The sequence below is a fragment of the Coenobita brevimanus genome, chromosome 57, assembly GCF_032717465.1.
Source record: "Coenobita brevimanus isolate Jiangsu-jjx chromosome 57, ASM3271746v2, whole genome shotgun sequence".
Classification (NCBI taxonomy): Eukaryota; Metazoa; Arthropoda; class Malacostraca; order Decapoda; family Coenobitidae; genus Coenobita; species Coenobita brevimanus.
The window spans coordinates 30,807,969-30,832,491 of record NC_137010.1 but is presented as its reverse complement, the minus strand read 5'-3'; positions in this window follow the sequence as shown (position 1 = coordinate 30,832,491).

The following is a 24,523-nucleotide window of genomic DNA, read 5'->3' as shown; positions in this document are numbered from 1 at the left end:
CATGGTGTTTGGTCAGTCTTCAATGAAACTCTATGGAAACCACCCACACATTTCTCAGGTCCACTAGGAGCAGTTTGTCAGTGTCCAATCATTCCCGCAAATGATTGGACACTGACAAACAAGAACTTCCTGTGCTGCTGATAGCATGGTAACTAGATTGATGTGTAATGCGTTGGGCGTGATAATATTGCGCATATCAAGCACATAGGTTACATGATTTCATCCTAAGAATAACGGATCGATCTCAGTATCGGTATCATCATTATTATCATCATCATCATCATCATCATTAACGTAACTTTCTACACATCGGGTAGGAGATATTATTCACACAGGATATTAGCCGTTCCATCTCGTAGACGTTATGAGGTTGTTTGTATCACAGATGGTGTTGTAGTTTATTTGTTCCATACGTGATATTTCTACACACTTAGGTACTCATTTCATTCACTCTATAGAACTAAGCTAAGCAATTATGAAAACCTAAGTTTACAAAGACTTTTAAGCACATTACAGCTAACCAGTTATCGTGCTATGCATTAGGTTCGTAAGGTCAGGTTGGAGTAATTAAGATAAAACCTCACACAGTTATCATACCGGTACTAGTTTAGGCGTAATTTGAACTATTTTCAACACACACACACACACACACACAGAAAAAAAAGTACACATTCTACAGGGGTAGTGTATTCTACATTTACAAGACTCCGGAATATGCAGTATAATGCTTTTTTCAGCACGTCTCTCTCTCTCTCTCTCTCTCTCTCTCTCTCTCTCTCTCTCTCTCTCTCTCTCATATATATATATAAAATGCAAGGAAGAAGGAACCAAGGGTCAGGAGCCTGCATATTGTTCCCTCCAAGAAAAAACAAGGTAACAGAGCAAACTCAAGATCCGATCATTTCGAAATACCTGGACACACTGCGTTTGAAAGACTGGAGATCACAGGCAGTAGGAAATACAGACAGGGGGAGACAGATCCAGAAAAGACCTGTTGCATACGTGAGTGATTACGAGTAACGGTTGACTCTTGCATTAGAGAATTGGACAGAAAAAGGATGAGGGTTTGTTGCTAGACGGGTGATAGGCGCCCACCGTAATGGTGGGGGTATACAAGCATAGTTTACAGGAGCACTGACCACTGAAGTAGCGACAGAAAAGAGATGAAGATGCAACAGTGCGGCGAAGAGACAGAGGTTGACAGGAGCCAGCAAGAGGAGTTGAGTTAATGAGACGAAAAGCCTTTGACTCCACCATGTTGAGCAGAGCTGTATGTGGGGTGCCTACCCACACGTGAGAGTTGTGCCCTACACAGGGGCTAATAAAACCCAAATATAAATTCAACAACTGTGCAGGGGTAAAGAAGACACGGCCTCGGTTTAGCACACCTATTCTCTTGGAAGCAGACTTTGCAAGATTTCCAAGATAAAACCCGAAAGAATGAAACCCCTGGTAGGTTAAAGATTATGCAGGACTGAGATGGATATTGTTAAAAAATTAGAGGGCACTCCTGCGAAAGATTCTGTCGGGTTGATAAATATAGGCCGCTCTCTCTCTCTCTCTCTCTCTCTCTCTCTCTCTCTCTCTCTCTCTCTCTATATATATATATATATATATATATATATATATATATATATATATATTGACAGACAGATATAAAAGAAACAATAGAGCATCTAATGCTTCATATGCCTAATCGTAAGGTAAGGAGAGTCACAAACAAAACGTCCCCTAATCTTTTCAAAGCTAGTCATTTATATGTCAACGAACTAGGTTTCCCTAGTGTCGTCGCTCCATATTTTGGTCAATCTGGATCGCGGCGAAATTTCGAAAACCCGACCGTTACAAAGCTCCACATTTCTCGACCTCCCCACTTGGAGAAAACCTTGCGAAAGTGGCAGAGCGGGCAACCATATACACCGCTAACCCTCATCCCGTTTTCCATTGCCCGGAGAAAACGTTAGAAAGTAACTCTGGGCGAAAGTTTCATACCTGGAGGCGAAAGCTGACATGTGCACCCCGACACTTCCTCCAATCTGACATTGTAACCGGGACTATAGGCTTTCCTTCATTTGTTTCCCTCTCTCTTCCTTCCTCCTTCTCTCCAGTGCGCTTTCTCCTTGTATCTAGAGCGCTTCTTTCCTCCCGCGCCCCCTCCGACGTCCTCATCCCGTTTTCTCCGTGACCTACGCGGGATCGAGAAAGCCTTTGGTCTGGATTGTCGACGCGCCTTTTCCCGCGCTGCATTGTTTATATCGGTGTCGGGAGATCTCGGTCGTTGGAGAGATTCGGGTCAACGCTAGACATTTCTCGGTCACATTCAGTTACTGACAGTGCAGGCTTCCAGGGCTTTCATCAACGTTTATTTCTGGGATGAATATTTCCCTACAAATATAATTATTATATAAAATATGACACTGCTTGTCAACCTACAGTCATATTTAAACGGAAGTTTGTAATAGGTAATCATTAAAGGCTATACAGAAAATCCAATAAGCAGAACGTGACCTCATAAGTACCACATGCCTTTAATAAATTTAATAAAACCATTATATTTAAACATACCTTTGTGGTGTATAGTAATTAAAGAAACGAAAGAGAAATCAAGAAAGATCACTCAGAGCGTGCAATACCTACAAGCTCATCAGCTGGTTCAAGGGCAGCAACCTTTGTCCTGACCTTGACCTTCGACTGCTTAATCTAGAAATCGAAATACGTCATTCATGACTGACCCTCAACCCCTCTAAAAAGTCAGGTCCAAATCGGATCAAAACCGTCTGAGTTGATCTCATCCTGGAACCCTGACATTTGACCTTTCTGTGACCTAGCTCTTTGACTGGCTGTTCTCAGTATCATATTCATTTACCATTGTCTTACCCTGAACCCTTCCTCAAAGCTTGGTCTCAGTTGAGTTGAACGATATAAGTTGACTGTGTCGTGTGACGACTTTCATCCTAGTGTTCTAAAAAAAAAAAGTAAATCCTTTGGCCTATTCTAAACCCTTTCACTAAGTTTGGTCGAAATCGGATCAAAACTGTTTCAATTATTTTGTTCACATACAAACACACGGGTCGTTTAACCTTGTCCTGTGATCTCGACCTTTGACTGATTGTTGTCTTAGTACCCCTTCATTCTTTCTCTGCCTTCAGTCCCACCAAGTTTGGTTAAGTCAGATGAAAACTTTATAAGCTGATCTTACTAGCTCAAACCTTGACTTAGCCCTACGACCTTGAACCTAACCTACTGTTTCCAAAAACAATTGTTAGCCGTCAATCTTTCCACCAAGTTTGGCCAAATTTAGATAAACACACACACACACACACACACACACACACACACACACACACACACACACACACACACACACACACACACACACACACACACACACTGTGGCAGCAAGAGAGGACGGACACACATCGCCGCGCTCCGCTACTGGTCATACCTAAGAATATCTACAAATGAGTCAAGCTCTGTACTAGACTAAACTAAATGATGATTTAATATAGCAGAGTAAGCACAAGCAAATAAGTATGGTCCAGAGAGTGTATACATAAAAAATCTGCTCCCAGGAATTTGCTGAGGCAATGCTATCATCAGGGTGTTGTCATACCATACCAAGGCGGTAGCAGGGAGATACCAGATTGTTGGTAAAAATTATATTTCTGTAAGATGGATTACTTTCCAGAAGTGCCTCTAGTAGGTAAGAGAAGGGACAAAAGTAGAAAACGAATGATGACAATGGAGAACTGGTTGAAATGGAAACATATAATTAATTACTGAGAGAAAGTGAATAAACTGGAGAAAACTTTCAACTGGAAACAGAAGCAATCACACAGGAACTACGCTTGCAGAGGGAAAACTATCTATCTATCTATTGCCAGACGCCTTAATCCTGTAAGGGATGGCCATAAACATATCGCCTCCATGTCGCTCTGTCCCCCGCCATTTCACTGCCTTGCTACCAGCTCACACACCCCTCTCTCATATACTTCTCCACTATATCCCTCCATCTCACCTTGGCCTCCCCCTCCCTCTCCCCTCCTTCACCTCACTCACATACACTCTCTTTGTCAGTCTCTCACTCTCCATCCTCTCCACATGGCCAAACCTCCGTAATGTATTTCTCCTAACTCTTCCTATCACATCCTCATCCACACCACAACATTCCTTCACTTCCTCATTTGTCAGCCTTTCTCTTCATGTGACTCCACATGCTCATCTCAAATAACTCATTTCCACTGCTCTCACTCTTGACTTCTGTCCCTCCAACAAGGTCCAAGCTTCACTTCCATACGTTAGAGCTGGTATCACAATACTGTCATGAAGTAGCAATTCACTTCCATGCTCACTTCCCTGTTTCTTGTCACTGCTTTCAAGGAACCAGCAACCTTTCGTCCCTGCTGCACCCTTTCAAGCACTTCACCCTCTAAACTTCCATCCTTACTCATCACATTACCCAAGTACTTAAACGCACTCACATTCTCCATTTCCTCCCCATCCAATCTCACTGTACATTCACTGACTTCATATCTCTCGAAGACCGTCACAAGAGTAGATGGGTTGTCTTCAACAATGAAGAATTAGTAAAGTAAATAAACAGGAAAGACACAACAAGAGATGGGTGGTCAGTTGAAGCAGACTCACTGAGAGAGAAAACATGTGAAATGGGTACAGTGGTCAACCATGAGAGATTTTTGGAGATTCAAAAATGATACAGATAAAATTAAGCAAGTATGCAGTCTGATAGAAAAACAGAAGTGATATTGAAGAGAAGATAACTCAGGCAAATGAAATGATGAGAAATTGCACAGATGAAGTACAGTATACATATGTTGAGGTCTTAAAAGTGAAACAAGAGTTTAAAAACAAGGCCGAAGAAAAAAGCATTAGAAAGAAAGTTACTGAAAGAAGTATCAAAGGACATCTGTGAGAAATATATAGAGGAATACAAAAGGCTACGGAAATATGAAAGAAACAAGTCAAGGCCCTTAAAAGTAACCTTCCAAAGTGTGAACACTGTTGAAGAAATATCAAAAAATGCCAACAAACTCAAGGAATCAGAGGAGTTAAAGAAAAAAAAAAGTATGGATAAAAAGATGCCTAACTCACAAGGAATGGGGATTACTAAAACAAAAGAGGGAAGGAGCAAAAGCAAAAAATGAGGAAAGATTAGAGGAAGAGAGATGAAAAAATAAACAATGATAAAAAATCAGATGATGAGAGAAGAATTTTTTTTTTTCTTACAAAGTAGTAGGGTTACAAGTAAGAAAATGGCACATAAACAGCAGGGATTAAAAAAAGGAAGGTGGTAGACTCAACCTATGTTATATATGTAAACAACATGACTGAGTTGATGTACTCAAATGTATTGTTGGAATGTATCCAAAGAATTAGAGATAGAAGACCATACCGAAGTAAAAGATCCTGAAACAAAATTAACCCCACGGATATCCAATGACATCCTAAGTTTTGATGAATACAATATATGGAGAATAGATTAAAATTTTAAAAAGGGAGAAGGAGTTATAATATTAACAAGTCAAAAAGACAGAACTAGCAGGGCCAGATATACCAACAGTCCATTGGCCTAGGGCCCACCGGTATCTGGGGGCCCACTGGAACTAATTTGTCGCGCAGTGTGCCAGCGTATAACCTTGTTTCAAGTGTACACCGAGTATTTCGTTATATAATAAATTCACAGCCATAAGGGTCCCTGTACAATAAATATAGGGCCCGGAGTATGGGGCCCCTGTACAGTAAGTATAGGCCCGCAGTGGGCTTCAACCGGTGGGCCATGGGGTGGTTCTCAGGTGGGCCACGGACTAGGCCCTATAGTAATATGAAGAACATACGATAAAATAAGATTATATATATATATATATATATATATATATATATATATATATATATATATATATATATATATATACATATATACTGCAGAGAGAGAGAGAGAGAGAGAGATATATATATATATATATATATATATATATATATATATATATATATATATATATATATATATATATATATACAGTATATATATATATATATATATATATATATATATATATATATATATATATATATATATATATATATATATTTATTAGTGAAACATGCAAACATTTTCTATAAATTTGAGGGCGCACTGATGAGTTCGGCCTGGGGCCCACATGTAGGTAAATCCGGCCCTGAGAGCTAGATATACCATCACAAGCAGAATTAATTGCAGTAGAGATGAACACATCTGAAGGGAAAATATTGGTGGCAAATTTAGGCTATACATGCCACCCAAGACAAACACTTGGGATAGAGATGAATATGAAGACTCGGCAGAAAGTATAATACAGAGGTTAAGAACCCTACTACACTACATAGAATGGAAGAAAAACCTGAAAGAATTATACTAACTGGAGATTTCAACACAAATATAAACTGGCATACTTTAGATATAAGAAGCAATGATAGCCGTTGGGATCAAAAGCTCCTGGATCTTATACAGGAGTTTTTTCTAACAACATGTTAAGGAAAACATCAGAAAAAGAGGACCAGAAGAACCATCATTATTAGATCTTATATCTATATTTTTTAAAATAATTATTAACGGCGTACGCCATGTCTCCCAAACAATACCTGGCCAAGTAACAGTGTCAGTCAGAATACTTATCACGTTAAGGGATGATGTTTTTAATTACTGATTAACAATGAAAAATTACATAATTATAAGCACACCAGTAAAACTGTGTGAGATTATTAGCTGTTAAACATGTCTATGAATCTGTTTTAGGACGATATATCTACACTGAAAAATTATACACATAAAGCATGCAACACTTCGCCTCCACTGACGTCGATGCTTCAGTTCGTCGAGGCATTTACTGTGTTTACACTATTTGTACTACACCCACACTTGAGTAAGGCATAAATAAATGACATGGAAACTTACATAAAAACTTATACTCTTCGTTTCATGCCAGAACTTATGAAAATACATTTGGCTATCTATCTATATATGAAAACTCTACCAATCCATAACGATAATACGTATAAATTTCCTTTGTCTTTGTCAATTAAGTAATCTTTTATAGAATTCCATTACTCTCTTAATAAAGTAGCTAGAAGAATTACCTGGTGCTAATTTACACTTTGCGAGACAGCCTATGCATGGGTATACGTAGGAAAACTCCTAAGATGACACAAATTGCGAATAATTGAAGAAAGGATGGCTTGAAGGATAAAACTACCCACGCATGTGGTATACTTACGACACCATCATTCACACACATTGGACGTAATAAGGGTAGTAAAGAGAAAAAATATGTATATGCAAGTTCAATCTCTTCAATACGAGGGGTATTTCCTACGCTGGATAAGCTAATCCGGGGTAGAAGAGCATAATAGTGATGGGGTTAGGGGAGTTAGTTTCTAACTTCTTCACTTAAGCCCAACAACATCGTCTGTAGGCAGCAAGACTAAACTGGGACGTTACCATACAGAAGGGTGTCCAAGGTGGAAGCAGGTACTGAAGGTCAAAAGACAACTTGGTATGGTTAGCGAACACGTGGAAAAGCCAGCTAGATACGGACGATGAAAAAAATTCTTGTTAGATAATGTACAATCACAGCCATTAATTCATTTACAGGTCAGGGAGTCTGGTTTAATGAAGGCAGACTCTAATCCGACTGATTTATAATGTATTAGTTTAACCCCTTCCGTAAGATGATTTGTTCCCTTGCTACCTCCTGACGATTTTATTCGAATCTGGAAAGACTCTCTTAAACTGAACAGGTCAAACAACCATCATTAAGCCAGTCAGACCTGTGATGTTCCTTTTTTTATCCTTCCTCCTCACACAACATTGTATTCAGCTGGCAAAACATGTCTCGTGCTGACAGGATTAACAAGGTATCCGGGGACATATTTTCGTACATATTTGCGATCGAGGCCACATAACTTAGATCTCTTTTTGGAGGATGAACTACAGGAACATGAGAAAATTCTGCTGTCCCTTTCTTTTTCCTTCCTGCAATACAAAATTACCTGATTTTTTCTCCGGTATTAATATTTGTTTTTGCAGGAAGAAAAGGAGACATGGGAAGATTGTGCACTCCTTGTCCTTCCCGCCAATTACAATTGCGACACAGAAATTAATCGTTAGTTTGTTAGTGACTCCGGCCTCTGTGGGTTCTGACGGAATGGATTTGCCTCACAGGATCGCATTCTCGCTGGCACCCTAGGCTCCCTACCACCTTTTCCACAGCGACAGGGTTTTTCATCTTACACCTAATGATGCTATGGCTTTAAATACTGTCTTCAGTACCAAGAAAGTTTGCATAAATAACATTTAAGATTTTCTTGATGTACTGTAACATGTAACACTTTAATATTTGGCTATATCAACTACTACAGAAAAGGTGCAAGACAGCCAGCTAAACCAACGAACATACTGCCCATCATTAATATGAAAAAGATGAACAAAACATTTCATGTGAGCAGTACAGGCCCAGGAATCCTATTTAAAGTGGCTCTGAAGATTTTGTCGCACTTCTTCCATTGCTATTTATCCTGAACACTTCGCCTCACTATCCTCCTGTACGTTACTAATGGAATCTATATCGATACTGAAGTGATATAAACACCATGCAAGATACTGTAAAGGTGTAACACTATACAAAACAAAATGATAATAAAAGGTGCTACGAAACCTAGTGCAAAAAATATACTGTATATCCCACTGGGAGGGTGTTGATAACTATTTCGATGGCATGAGTAGGTTACACGAAGCTTTCTTGTTATACCCTTTTTATTTTAACTTGGCTAACCTAAAACTGCCGCTTGTCCATCTTGAATACTGAGTTGTAACAAGAGATTATCACTAGAAGACCATCCTAGTCATGAAGAGGTGCCACGACAACGATGCAGAGTCACAGTAATGTAGGATTCCGTCACCGAGTTTCATGATATAAACCTGCAAAATGACATGAATCTGGACCAGGTTAAGGTTCAACGAGTCTAAATTTATCCGAGTTTGGTGTTTTCCTAATCATGTTTCTGGCTTCTACCATCCCTTTGAAAACAACTAGTATTATTTAGATGCTGAAACACTATGTACTGGTAGGATGCCCTGAACATAAACTAACCAATTTTCATTTACACACACACACACACACACACACGATAAAGAGAGAATGAAGTTTCAGGAGTAACCAAAACAAACCTGGCTACCCTCTGCCCCCGCTCAAGCCGTTATTTTTCGGCCCCAAGTGACAATGTTCCTCTGACTGAAAAAAGTCATAATAGCCCCTTCAGTCCGATGACGTATTTTGTACTGTATTACAACTGCAGCCAGCTGACGATTTTACTCAACTAGGGAGAAATTTTCAAACTAGATGAATGGGGGACGCCTTCATTAATCTCTACGTGAGGTCTGAGTTGAACAAAACCGTCCAGTGGTGGCAAGAATATAGAATGAAATCAGTCTTCAGACAGATATTTTAAATAAAATGAGATAAATAAATAGATCCATAAAATTAACAGTGGTGTTCTATATCACATAATGGAGTATTCAGAGATGACGAGCACCAGCAGTTGCAATTCAAAATATATTTCTTGTATCTGAAAGACAAATATTTGCTCCTTCGATTCAAGAATGTTCTCTTCCAAGCTTAATATAATCGTCAAACCTTATAGGGCGTGTCCAGGCTAGTTTAGTCCCTGCACTCCGATAACGTCTCGTATTTTTACTGTTGTTAGTTTCAAAGGTATTTAAACAAGTTAGCAGAGAGTTTTCGAGCTGGAAGTGTTAGATATATCTTAAACTAATCTCCTCTCCACTAGATATCCTTCCTCAGTTTAGCACAACTGTCTGGAGACTGCAAGAATACAATAAAACATGTCTGTGGATTACTGGAGTCGACAAGGTGGGCCACAAACCTAGAACGTACGTGGGCCAGGGTATATCCAACGTATAATGGATTCTATACGCGATCTAAATGTGTATATACGGTCGTTCAGCTCATCCAACGATTCAACGTACGTACTGAACATTTCTCTTAATAAATCATAAATCAATAATTTCCAAGCACATGCTGGTATCCGTTACCTTCCTTGCATTCAAAGTCAGGATTATATATACTAGTATATTATAATAAGAACACCCATACTCATCTCAACTTACTTTGACAGTGGCATTAATGTCTATAAAGTTCAATTACATGGTTAGTACCAAATTAGCCTATTATGGTATAATATGATACAGTTGCCATTCTTCTTTACACTTACCGCAGTACTGTGAAATTATTATTTTTTTTTTTGTGGGAAAGCCGGAGATGAAATAATATACTGTAGATGCCTACCTATTTATCGCCTGACGCCACATCGTGTGAGAGTGGCCCTGACAAAATGGCCTCCAGGCATTTGTGTCCGTGCCCATGTTGGCACTGACCCCTCATGTCACCGCACATCCGCTAAGTAATCTATTACTTTGTCCTTCCTCCACCTGCGTCTCGGCCTTCCTCTTCTCCCCTTACCGTAAGGATGAACCTTTCTTTTGGCGGGTCCAGCACAGTTAAATAACCAATTATGTAAAGTATCACAATACGTAGTGGTCTGGTGTATGATGCCAGACCCGATAAAGGTCAGGCACTCTACGCAGCGGGTCAAATTACAATGTGGAGATTTTTCGACCATTTAATGTCACCTCTTCTTAAAAATTTACGACTATTGTAGCGTACTTTCGGGTACCTACACTTTGCAAGGGGTAACACGAAACTGGCTGTTGCCGTGTTTATCAGTGACAGCAAACTACTGTATACATATGAGATTGGTGATGGTTATGCTGGGCATGGAGTTTATCGGGGGAAGGGGTGGCTGTTGGTCAGGGACTAGGGACAGTACTATACATGGTGCTGGTGGTGTCTTTGTTGAGGCCTATCCTTACGTGAGGTGTCGCTGCCCAATACATGGATATAAGGATACTGACAGCTACAGGTAGACAGATATATTAACAGACAGAAAGGCAGGTACCCATATACATAAACAGACATATGGACATGGCAAGAACCCATTTATATATATATATATATATATATATATATATATATATATATATATATATATATATATATATATATATATATATGGCGGGGAACAAGGCGACTTGGAGGCGATTTGTTTGTGGCCACCCCAAACGGGATTGAGGCGTCTGGCAATATATATATATATATATATATATATATATATATATATATATATATATATATATATATATATATATATATATATATATATATTATGTAACACACACACACACACACACACAGGGGAAGAATCGGAAGTAAAGGTTATAGAGAGTTTGTACGCGGGAGAGAAAGGGAGGCTCAATGTGAGAGAGAGTGTCTGTAAGCGAGAGAATGGGAGGTGAAATGTGGGAGAGAGTCTGTAAGCAAGAGAGAGAGGGAGGTGAAAGGTGAGAGAGAGGGAGAGAGACGGTTTCTACCCAAGTGGAAAGTCACAGCCTGTCCCTCTCTCCCTTACTCCCGTCAGAGAGAAAGGGAAAGTGAGAAAGAGAAAGACAGAGAAGGGGAAACGATGCGAGGTGAAAGGATGAAAAGTGGATGTGAAAGGCTAGGAGAAAAGTGAAAGTGGTAAGGAGAGAGAGAGAGAGAGAGAGAGAGAGAGAGAGAGAGAGAGAGAGACTAGGATAGGACAGAAATGGGATAGGAAATATGAAGAAATTATGAGAAATTTTAGGTGCGTTGCACTGACCCCCCCCCCAAAAAAAAAAAAAAAATGAATGGACATGATAATTTTCGTAATTATGACAAAAATATATATATATATACAGTTAATTGTCTATCATGTAATTTTGATTCATCTAAAATTGGTTTCAAATATTAGGAAGGATGGAACAGAGTATGACATAATGTAGTTGTGGGTGAATGAGAAAGAAAGTGAAAGCTTGGAAGGTGAATGGTGGGCGAGTCCATTCCTGGTAGAGGGGAGTGAGCACACCTTTTTGGAAATCTTTCAGCATATGTACCTTTCACCGCATCAACAACTACATCATTATCTGAGTGGTGTACAGTATTTAGTTTATCGTGTTAGTCTATTCTGCATCACTCCATCAGAGAATATTATTTGCCATCAAAGTTAAATAATCGTCTCTCCCTGCTCACCAAATGGCCTCGCCCAGTGCCACTCTTATATAAAGAGTGGGAAAAATGACCAGGCAGTAGAGCAGCTGCTGCAAACAGAGAGAGTAGAAGCTGGTTCTTATAGCTGATCTTCACGTACACTACTCCTTCATCCCGGGAACGTCATTTATGTTTCAACCTTGCTATTCCCAGACGATTATATGACGCATAACAAAGCTTTTCAAACCTGAGGGGTGGTATTAGCGTTTATCAACTTCCACATTCTGAGATCTCTTACCTAAACTGAGTAAAATCGTCTGGAGGTAGCAGGAATTTACTAAACTCAAAGACGTCATCGTAATGACGGAATTCTTTTTATTCTGACTGTTACCACTTGTCTGGGATTAACAATACGATCAACTGCTTCAACTCGAGTACCTCTGTATTAGTATATTCACTACCACCAGACCACTTTTTTCAGCTTAATAGAGACCTTCGGACTGGAGGTGTTAGACAGTCTATAACCTTGACGAACACCTTCACAATAAGAAGTCTCCCTAAGCCGAATAACATCATCAGACGCCAGCAAGAATAATATGTAAGAGATAATCCTATAAGGCGTTTACTCTAACCTGACAAGGATCCTTTACTCTCTTGAGCTAGTTTGACAGCCAAGTGTAGTTAGGCTGGAGGGGTGATTTTATTAGCAACCAATGTGATTCATTCCTACTTCAGAATTAAGGCTCGTCGGATTTCAAGCAACGATGACAACAACAATACTTAAACTGTGAGACCGGCCCAGTTCCGCAAGATGATAACAAACCAACAACAACCATGGGGTTAACCACTACTACACAAGGACGTATGGTTGCAGTTTATCACTAATGTTACCAAACGATATATGTCAGCACAAGTCTATGATGGTAATGGCTGTATGTTACCCCCCTCCCCTCCAGTTGTAAAAGTAGCTGTACCATAACCTGAATACAATCGCCGCTCTCTAGATGTAAAAGTATATCATAAGCTGAATATAATCTGGGGATGGCAGAATTAAAAATGAAAAATAAGTTATCTTGGCTGAAGGGACTTACACCGTTGTGTTTTTCACCGCCGAAGAATTTCCACGTTTTATCAATATCTACATTTCCGGTACTTGTATGATTTTAACTAGATTAATGTTGCTTTTGCTACTACTACTACCACTACTTCTACTACTACTATTACTGTTACTGTTGCTGCTGCTGCTACTACTACAACTCTCTCTCTCTCTCTCTCTCTCTCTGCCCTCCCGTGACCCCAGTCAGAGCGCGTCAGCGTAGGAGAGGCGGGGCAGAAGGACGCATACGCAATGTTTTACAGAGGACAGTGCCGGAGTCAGTTTGGGGTTTATATTGTACAGTGTGTGTGTGTGTGTTCAGTTCTTTTGTGCACTGATGTGTGCGTATTACTGTGTAAGCTCGTTTGTGTGTACGTATGTGTTCCGTTCCTTTGTTCAGCGATGTGTGCATAATCTCATGTCTGTGTGCGTATGTCTGTGTTCAGTTCCTTTGTGTACGTGGGTGTGCATTGTCTTTTGTTTTAGCGTATGTGTGTAGAGTGTGCATGTGTATAGTTCCTTGCGTTTATGAAAAGCTTGTGTGTGCGTTTGAATGTTGTGTGTGTACGGAGTACCTGTGTTTAGCCAAGATCTAAAGACTGAAGTCTTTATATCTTGTGTTTAGCTGTGTAGGTGTACGTGTCGGCGTGTGCAGTAGCCGTACATGCGTGCAGTGCGTGTGTCCCGGAGCTATTTATACTCCTCTCCCAAAATAGCTCACACAGGTCACCGACTTTTGGCTCACTCCTGCTCACCCACCCATCCTCTCGCACCTCTACCCAACACAGCTACAGCTTTACTCAGGGATCCTACACCAACGGCCAGTCATTAGCATTATCATCATCATCAACATCATCCTGATCACCGTCATCATTAAATTCTTGCTACTTTCAGACGATTGTATTCAGTTTACGGAAGACTTCACACAGTGATGGGGTTAACTCTGAACGTAACAGTTCCTCTCAACCAAGTAACATGGTCTGTATTAGGCGTAATATTGCATTACAGGAACATTTTTCCACTGTAATATACAAAGCGTATTATATGGGTATTTACCAGTATGCTCAGACGTATAGTTATACTTTAGGCAACTCTGTCTTCGCTACATACGATACTGCTCGCAAAAAAAAAAAAAAAAAAAAAAAAGTGCAATCAAGCACAATAGTTTCCGATAAAAATCAGTGCTAACTGCTGGTACACTACTACAGACACAGGCAGATCTTATCCTGTTAACTTCATATTTAATAGGTTGTTTTCAAACTCGAATCCTTTCATCTCTGGCTTATTCTGAACCCTTCCACGAAGTTGGAACTATACTGAATCAAAACTACTAAGGTTGACCTTGTCAGTGACCTTGACCTTCGACTTATTGTTCTTAAAAACAATACGTCAAGCCCTCGGATGACAATCAACATTCACAAATCTGGTCCAAATCAGATCAATTTTTTTTTTTTCTTTTTCACAGACAAGCACGACTGATTTGTAAAACTGACCTTTGCTTGATCGTTTTAAAAATCGATTCCCTTCGCTTCTTACCTTGCTCTCAACCCCTCCACAAAGTTTGGTCTAACTCTGATTAAAACTTTAAACTGACCTTGTCATGTGACCTTGGCCTTTGACCAATTATTCTTGGGTGACTTACAACTCCTATAATAACTTCTGTTAAAAATGGATCAAAACTTAAAAAAAAAAAATACTCTACAACTCGATTCCTTGCCTATCAGTGTGCTACTTATGCTTAAACAATCAGCCAGTGAGAAAGACAGTTATGTTGGGATGCTTGTAAACATCTAAACCTCCCAGGATGTAGCGGGTGTCCACAACTCTCACTTCTCATAGCCCAACGCTTTATTGTATACCGTAATTTAAACTGTATTTTCAATCTTTCAAGTACCAACTACCCAACTCCGGAACAAACTGACATACGAGAATTTCTACTTTCTTTTACATGTGATCTATGGACTCTGAAACGCAATGTGCCTTAAAATCATGTCGAAAGGAACGCATCTTGATTTTGACCCTTGCTGGGTTTCCTGTGGGAGAAACTATGATGATTTTGAGGCTTTGATTGTATGTTTGCATCATCATCATCATCATCATCTTCATCTTTATTATCCTACCATTATTGCTTTTTTAAAATTCGAACCAGCAGATCTAGGCTGGCTCTTCGATCCTCTTGAAGATATCAGTCAAAGGAAAACGGAATCCTTAAGTAGCCACAACCTTTCCTCCTGCACCGTAGGATATGCCTGGCTGCTGACAACCAAAGGACAAGACGGGGCTATCGCCATATTTCAAAGCTAATACAAAGGCAGGATTCCAGCCAACCACTCCTGCCCCTTTTAGTATATACATGCATTAGCTTCCTATTGTCCTATAATATTTCTTCTCTATAATTTACTCAAATAAAGAGAACAGATTACAACACGAATGTGAATATCTTCATATTCGATATTCACACACACACACACACACACACACACACACATATATATATATATATATATATATATATATATATATATATATATATATATATATATATATATATATATATAAATGTAGGCTATATGAGTCGTGTCGCGTTTTGTTGGCTGGTTTGTTTGTTTGTCCTTCAATCACGCCCAAACCAAGGGCCAGAGACCCCCAAACCCATATATATTCTGAATCAGGGTGATCCAAGGATGGTTTAAGGAGGGTCAAAATTCAGATCTGGGTCATTTGAGGTCACCAGTAGTGTGTTCGCCTTTTTGGCCCTGGCATCACCGGGTACCCCTGCAGCTCAATTTTTTGCATGAAGACTCACATGACCTCCAGTTCGGACATAGGCTATGTGAGGTTGATCTCCGAGATCATTTGAGGTCACTGGTCGGAGGTCATTTGAGGTCACCGGTAATACACACTCGAACGACTTGACCCAGCAGCCCATTTTTTGGCATGGAGACTCACGTGACCTCCAGTTCGGACATGGGCTATGTGAGGTTGACCTCCAAGGTCATTTGAGGTCATTGGTCGGAGGTCATTTGAGGTCATCGGTAATACACTCTCGAACGACTGGACCCAGCAGCCCAATTTTGGGCATGGAGACTCACATGACCTCCAGTTCGGACATAGGGTATGACAGGTTGACCTCCAAGGTCATTTGAGGTCACCGGTCGGAGGTCATTTAAGGTAACCGGTAATTGTAAACAAGTGAGCACAAATACTGTGCGTTAGTCTGCGAAAGCTGAAAAAGAAAGTTCCTGGACCTCTTACAATTCCTGTTCAAAAGCATAAGAGGTACATGGTCTTCCTGGAGTAGAAAGAATGAATGAACTAGAACAAACAGGAACAGAGGGTTCGCCTCTTTGGCCCAGGCAACGCAGGGTACCCCTGCTAGTGTGTGTGTGTGTATATATATATATATATATATATATATATATATATATATATATATATATATATATATATATATATATATATATTATGCAGTCCCTTCATCACATTAATTCAGGAACTTTCTCTCTCTCATAGATCGAAAACCCTACGCACACTGCCACCTACATTTCACTCAACATAGCCATTGCAGGTACTGGCAAAAACACCTCCTCAGAGGACCATACTCAGAACATCTCCCACTGGACCCCAGTGGTTGCTTGTTCACATTTCGTGAAAAACGTTTGTCAGAGTTCGGAGTTTCGTTACCATACAAAGTCTACGTCAACAGTATTGTTGATGAGGGTGCGAGAGGAAGCACTCGTAGCTCAAGGACAAGAAAACACACACACACACACACACACATACACACACACACACACACACACACACACACACACACACACACTCCTGTTCTCATTCTTCCTGCAAAAAACATAAATGCTACGACAAGAAACTCACTGTAAGTCTGTCTGTACATCTGCCACCGAAACTAGTGTCATGAAAAGAAGATGAAAAAAAAGAGATACTGAGAAGAAAATGCACCCTGCTGACCATGTCCATCCTGCCATAGCCAATTTAGTTACGGAATGGCAATGGCCACTGTTTGTGAATCAAATGTCCAGGATCGATGCCATGTTGGTATGGCCGTTATGACGACAAGTCTTCTTAATAAAGGGACTCGGGGACGAGTATTGTTTTCACTCGGTTCGTCTGTCTGTCCGTTTGTCAGTTTGTTTGTCCGTTTGTCTGTTAACAACTTTACGCTCTACTGGTGCCATTTTGACTAATATATTACCAAGATGATGGGCTATGACCTCCTGATCACCTGATTAAATTTTGGACCAAACTGGGCCAAAACCTAGGCTGTAGGTCAAAAAAATAAATAAATAAATAAAATAAAATAAAATAAAAAGGGAGACGGGTAAAAATCGTTTTTTCGCCCTAACTCAGATTCGTCATATCGACATGAACCCAAAACCTAAAGGTGCATCTTTCAAACCTGCATCCTATAATATGTCTCATTGCATCAGGGGGGGTCACCCACCTGTTAGCGGTAGAGGGGTCAATGCCAGGCGGGTCGGGCCTAAAATTTCAAATGGGCATAAAATCGTCAATTTTCACCCAATGTACTCCAAATTTGATATGTGACTTCTTTGACTAGATATCCTGTTGTGTTTATACGTCAGCACTAAAATGACTGCCAGGGAAGAGTTTGCTGTGTCTTGGCACCGCTTCTTGTTATTAATACCTTTAGTCGACTGTATATTCATCTTAAGAAAACCTCTCTCGCAGTAACCTCTTCACTATGAGGATGTCTTCTATATTCTATTGTTGCTGCCACCACACTGTTTTACTTATCCCGTGGAAAATCTCTTTACGTGATGGGGTCAGTGGAGGCTATTTCTGACCTCTTAAGCTCTGAGTTTCTCAAAAGCTGAATAAAATCATCTGGAGAAGACCAAAATAAAACACAAAACTACATCACTGTATTGAAGGTGTTAAAGGAGTTGAAAGATACAACACTGAGCAATAAACCAATCAGGCATAAAGCTATGGTTACGAGGACAGAGCGGCTGTTGTGGTGTGCTAGGTTGGAACAGGGTATAATAAGATATGGTTAGATAGGTACTAAGTGTAATATGATATGCTATGGTTACAGAGACAGTGTACCATGTGACTATTATAGTTAGAGAGACAGACTGTGTATAGCCTAATGTGATGTGCTATGGAAAGACAGATATAGTGTAGGTAAAATGCTTCGGTTAGATAGATTAAAACAGAATACGAGATGGTGCGGTAGGGCAGAGAGCAGACAGTGCATAATGTGACATGTGGCTAGATGTAGTGTATAGTGGGATATATTGCGCTTAGATTAATGGACAGATACCCAGTATATACAGTAGAGTACAGTTTAATAATAGTGTATATTTTGCTTAAATATAATGTAACAAGCTACGCTTTGATAAAGTGTAAAGAAATGCGCTATGGTTAGATAAGTGCACGTGATGCACCACGGTTATTAATATAATGTGATACGTTGTGGTTTGACAAGCACTGTAAAACGAGACATGGAATGGTTACTTCATTCAGGACTGGTATCAGAAAAGGAACGGGGAGCTGAGTGCATTAGTTTGGCTGTCACATAAACTGTACGGTCTGGCTTAGCGTCACGGTCTTGCCCATGCAGTCCACGCCCATGTAATGGGCTACACGGCCGCTCACCTACGGTATTCCAACACATGGATTATTGTTAGGCATAAATTTTCATAGTGTGGATTATTCGGTAACCAGTTATGTTTGCTTTAACTGTTTGTCAAACTGTACGATCCTGATATCTGGACACCTTATTTACCTGGATTATTCCCATAACAAAAATCTTATGACACTTGGGCTGTCTACAGCTGTCCGGTGTCGATGGAATAAACTTTACATAACACCAACAGTGGAAGACAAAATATTATTTAAAAGTTTCGACGACAGCCGTTCTTATCTCAGTATACAAGCAGAAAGCTACCAGTACAGCTGTTCCAGAAACTCTCAGCATTAGGCCTAAGCTTTCCTTCTGTCAGGGGTGTTCTTTGATACACTGGTGATTACGTTACTGCGATATCCCAGCCAATTACTATCTATCCATCTATCCATAGCCTGACGCCATAATCTCGGAAATGGCGATTTAGTTAATAAGATTTTGGATTTTCACCCCCTAACGGAAAGGTTTCCCTCTCTAAACATATCACCTACCAGGAATAAAAAAAAAAAAAAAAAGGTGGTTCTTCAGTTTCTCATACACCGCAAAATTTAAACGTCTCTTGAAGTTTGCACACTTAAATCTTAGCACCTTTGACTCGATATCGTCGTTCTTTTCTTTTTCTTTCTTTCTTGCTCCTACCAGGCAATTTACTCACACTGCGAGCATCCTAAGTATGAGATCAGTGAAGGATATCCAGTTAGATAAACCTCTCCTAAGCTTAACAAGCAATCGTCTAATGAACCAGAGACACGTCACCAAAACCAAGGGGTTAACAACTTTAGTTACAATTTTCATGCCGTAGCACTAAACTGCGCACATCTACACCCTACGGAAGCTCAGCGCCAAATGAAGCCCAGGAAATTTGAATTCAATATACCAAATGGGAGGAGCCTGGTGAGGGAATGGGCGTGGTTTGCGCACCAATACAGCGCTCTAACTGGCCAAAATTTCCAGCCTTGGTCCCGTTTCACCAATCCGATTTCTGGGATCGACTTGGAGGTCATGCAAGCGGACCAATGGTTAGGGAGGACCTGCATTCCCGTAATCGGAAGAGCCAATGGGGAGATGGGAAGGACAGGAGGGAGGGGGAGGGAATGGAAGGGAGAGAGGAAATGGGAGGGAGGGGTGGTTTTGGTCACCCCTTCTGAATGAAACAAAGAGCTAGCAGGTTCGATGTCAGTGCCCCTAGGTTGAGTCCACTTCCAGGCCAAGGGGGAGGAAACATTGACTATAAGAATAATTCTTTTAATCTAACCCAAATATTCATCCATACCGAATAACAGCCACGATAAAAACCATAAGCAACAGGACAGGATCCCTCCAAAATACTCTTATTGCACAGATATACGATAATTATGGGTAACTATGGCTGGAGGAGAGTCCACGAGCCTAAAAGCGACGGGAAAAAAACATAAACACAAAAGATGGCCGCCCAAACCGAACTCGCCCCCCATCCCATCTTCCGTTCCTTGGCCTTGGAGATTCCGGAGGGGTCCTCTCTCGCCTTGAAGGACTCCGGAGGGATACTTCAAGGTCTTCACCAGGACTCCTACCCCTGGAGAGAAAGAGGAGGAAATGGCTAGAATATTTTGGAGTTTGGAGGGGTTGAGTGGCCCGTCTCAAGGTCGACTCCATAGTTGTCGGGGTCATTGAATTAGCCGAAGGATTCAGGAGAACTTTTGGTTTTAGCTTCTTTTATCGCGATTATTCGGGTATTATCATGGTATTGCTTATCAACGTTGGCATGATATTATTATTATTATTATCATTAGTAGTAGTAGTAGTAGTAGTAGTATTTATTATTATTATTATTATTATTATTATTATTATTATTTTTATTTTTATTATTATTATTATTAATATTATTATTATTATTATGTGACAGTAATAGTATTAGTGGTGGTGGTGGTGGTGGTGGTGATGATGGTGGTAGTAGTAGTAGTAGTAGCAGTAGTAGTAGTAGTAGCAGTAGTAGTAGTAGTAGTAGTAGTAGTAGTAGTAGTAGCAGTAGTAGTAGTAGTAGAAGTAGTAGTAGTAGCAGTAGTAGTTGTAGTAGTAGTAGTAGTAGTAGTAGCAGCAGCAGAAGTAAAGTTGTAGTAGTGGTGGTGGTGGTGGTGGTAGTAGTAGTAGTAGTAGCAGTAGTGTAGTAGTAGTAGTAGTAGTAGTAATAGTAGTAGTAGTAGTAGTTGTTGTTGTTGTTGTTGTTGTTGTTATTGTTGTTATCATAGTAGTAGTAGTAGTAGTAGGAATAGTAGTAACAGAGGTAGCAGAATGGAACTATCATCATCATCATTATTACTACACTGACTGCATTTCCTCACAATCCTCTTTACTGCCATTATCCCCAGCTTTCTTCTCCGTCCATTGTGTTGTATTTCGCTCCTCTCCTTTCTTTCCCTCGTCATACTGTTCTTTCGTCAGTTGCCTCTCCTCTCACACAACTTTCATTTCCTCTCCCCTCCATTTCTCCTTTTCCTTTGCTCTTCTGCGTTTTCTCTTTCTTAAACTCCCCTCCTTTTGTATCCCTTCCATCCTTCTCTCTTGTTTTGTTTTTGCGTTTATCCCTTCCTTCTTTCCTTAATATCCTTCTTCTCTTCCCCTCTTTTCTCTCTGCCTCCCTCATTTTCCCCTCTTCCTCATTCCCCTCCTTCCCTCTCTGACTTTCCTTTTAGCTTTTGGTATCCTTCCTCCTTTCTCATTCCTTCCTCAATTTTTACCGTTCTTTTCCTTTCCTCTCTCCTTTCCCTCCTCCATTCTGCACCTCCATTTTTCTCTCCTTCTCCTCTCTCTTTCCTTCCCTGCCTTACTCTTTTCCTCCCTTCCTTCATCCTCTAGCTTTCCCCCCCCCCTCTTTCCCCTTCCCTCCTGCCTTCCTACCACCTTCTTTCTCTTCTTTCTCTCTTCCCATCTTCCCTCTCTTACCCTCCTCCATCCCTCGGTCAGTCCCCTTCTCTCCCTGACTCATCTCTCTCTCTCTCTCTCTCTCTCTCTCTCTCTCTCTCTCTCTCTCCTTTCCTTAGTTCATCCCTATCCACTTTTTCTCTCTCATCTCCCTCCCTCCTTTCATCCCTATTGCTATCTTTATCCCTCTTTTTTTTTTTCTTTCTTTCTTGTCTCCCTCCCTCCTTCCATTTATTCCTAATTTTCCTCCTTCCGCCTTTGTCTCGTCCTCTTCCCCTTTCCTTTCCCCCCCTTCTTTCCTATATTCTTTTTCTCCCTTCCTCCGTCTACCTTCCCTACGTCTCCCTCCGTTTCTCCCTACCATTCCCCCGTCCCCCTTTCTTCTGTCTCATCTTCCCTTCGTCCGTCTCCCAGCTTCTCCCCCTCCCTCCTTCCCTTCATCGTTCCCCCACCCCCTCTCTCTCTCTGCCGCTAGCCGGGTCAGTCCCCTCGCGTCCTTCGTTTCCCGCCAAAATCCCGCTACTTCCACTACACCACCCCGCTCCTCTCACGCCTCACCCATCACCGCTCTACACGGCCGAGCCAGAGGTCACTGGAAGAGATGGAGGGAGGAGAGGGACGGAGAAAGGGAGGAGGAAAGGAGAGAAATGGTGAATGAACTAGACTCCTCAGTTAACAGTGCAGCAAGCGGCCATCAGGGGTCAAGGTGAGGTGAGGGGAGGTCAGTAGCTGCAAACGGTGAAAGGAGAAGGGGGGGGGGTGGCGAGAGAACTGGCCAACGAACCAGAGTCCTGTTTTATTTGTTCCTTACATCTTTAGAACAACTTTTTACTCTAACTTGGCCTAAAACTGCCATCTCACCTCCTCATATACTAAGCTGGAACAGGATATTAACACTAGAAAATGATATGGTCAAGAAAAAAGTGCTGGTATATAGAAACGACGTTAAGCCGTAGTACAGGTACTGTGTTTTTCTTCCACTCAGTTACGTGAAATAAGTTGCTTTAAAAAAGTTTATTTCAGTCTCGCTAACGTCAGATGATATTTACACACCATTAAGAAAGTTCTTGGGGTTTATGGATTAGGATGTTATCTCTATTTAACCTAAAAACCTGCAGCGACAAAGTATCTATTCTACTCTGGAAAACACCTAAACGCCACACGATTGTGCAGTACATGCCACTGAGAACTACCCCGAGGTCTAAAGGTCGCCAGTGCATTAAACGGTCACTCGGGGGACAAGGGATCAAGGAGAGGTCATGGAGGGAGGTCAGCAGCCGGAGACGAAAGGTGGATGGGAAGGTGAGTAGTCAACGAACTGGATGTTATAGCGGCAGCCTGCACCAACCGCTCCCTTCTCACAGGTCATCGGCCACACTGCACTAACCGGTCAAGGTGGGGTCAGAGGGCGGTCACCAGCCCAAGAGCAATGGAAGGTGAGAGGGAAAGGAATAGTCAAGGAACTGGATGTTATAGCGGCAACCTCCTTAAACCGTTCATCTAGCTCAGGTCATCAGCCACACCGCGCTAAACGGTCAACAAGGGCAACCAGCGTCACAGGGAGGCAGGGAGAACATGTGGACACACGGAAACAGGGTAACTGTAGTAGTCTGGTTGATTTGGACTGTCAGATTGTGACAGCTACAAGAATGACAGTGATGGTGATGATGACGACGACGACGATGATGATGATGATGATGATGTTGAAGATGATGATGATGATGATGATAATATTTCAATAATAATAATAATAATAATAATCTCAACCATCCATCAATCCCTCCAACCGGAATGGCTGGAAAAAGTGAAAAGAAACTCCATGGAACGATGAAAACAGGCGGGGAAATGTTCTAATACAGGTCGAAGGTAAAACATGTTACTGAACTGGTATATGGAAAAAAACGTAATAACTGCCCTGAGCCTATCTATCCTAATCTTGGATATCTCAACCAAATTAGCACCAACTACACTGCTGGGTACCTTGTTCCACACTTCTGTTATTTTACAGCCAAACCAGTCCTTATCTCCCTATACTGAAGCGGAATTTCTCAAACTTAAAAGTATTTCTGTCTGTTCTCGCCTGTCAAGTCATTTTTAAAAATTTTACTTATGTCTCCTGTTTTACGCCCCTTGATCCTTTAAAACACTCTCATTAAATCTGTGGTTACTTTCCACCTTTTTAGTGAACATAAACTTAACTTTCTTAAAATCTGTCTCCAAAAGCAAGGTTCCGACTGTTTTGAATCAATTATCACTTTTCTCTAAAGACTTTCTTGGGACTTAATACCCATTATAAAGTAGAGACACCAAAACTGCACTACAGAGTTCATGTGTGACCTTATCAAAGCATGATAAAGTTGTGTTCTTACTTCAGATCTATCCCTCACAGTTCTCCATATAAAGCCCGGGACTCTGCCTCATTCACTATATCAATGCAATCTCGTTTCAGTTTTCATTTCCATGCTAACCAGTAACCTTGACTCCTAAGATCCCTTATAATCTGAGATATAGATTTTATCCTACCTAATTTGCAACTGGCTACGCTAATAACCTTGTCCACAATACTTTTTTGCGTTAGATAACACTTGCCAATCCTATGACCAGATGAATAATACTGTATGTCAAGATTCCTCAGAAGACCTAAAATCCTCTACGGTATTGTGTAAATGACCACCTACTGCCGCGTCATTAGCAAACTGACTAATAGCTCTTACCTCA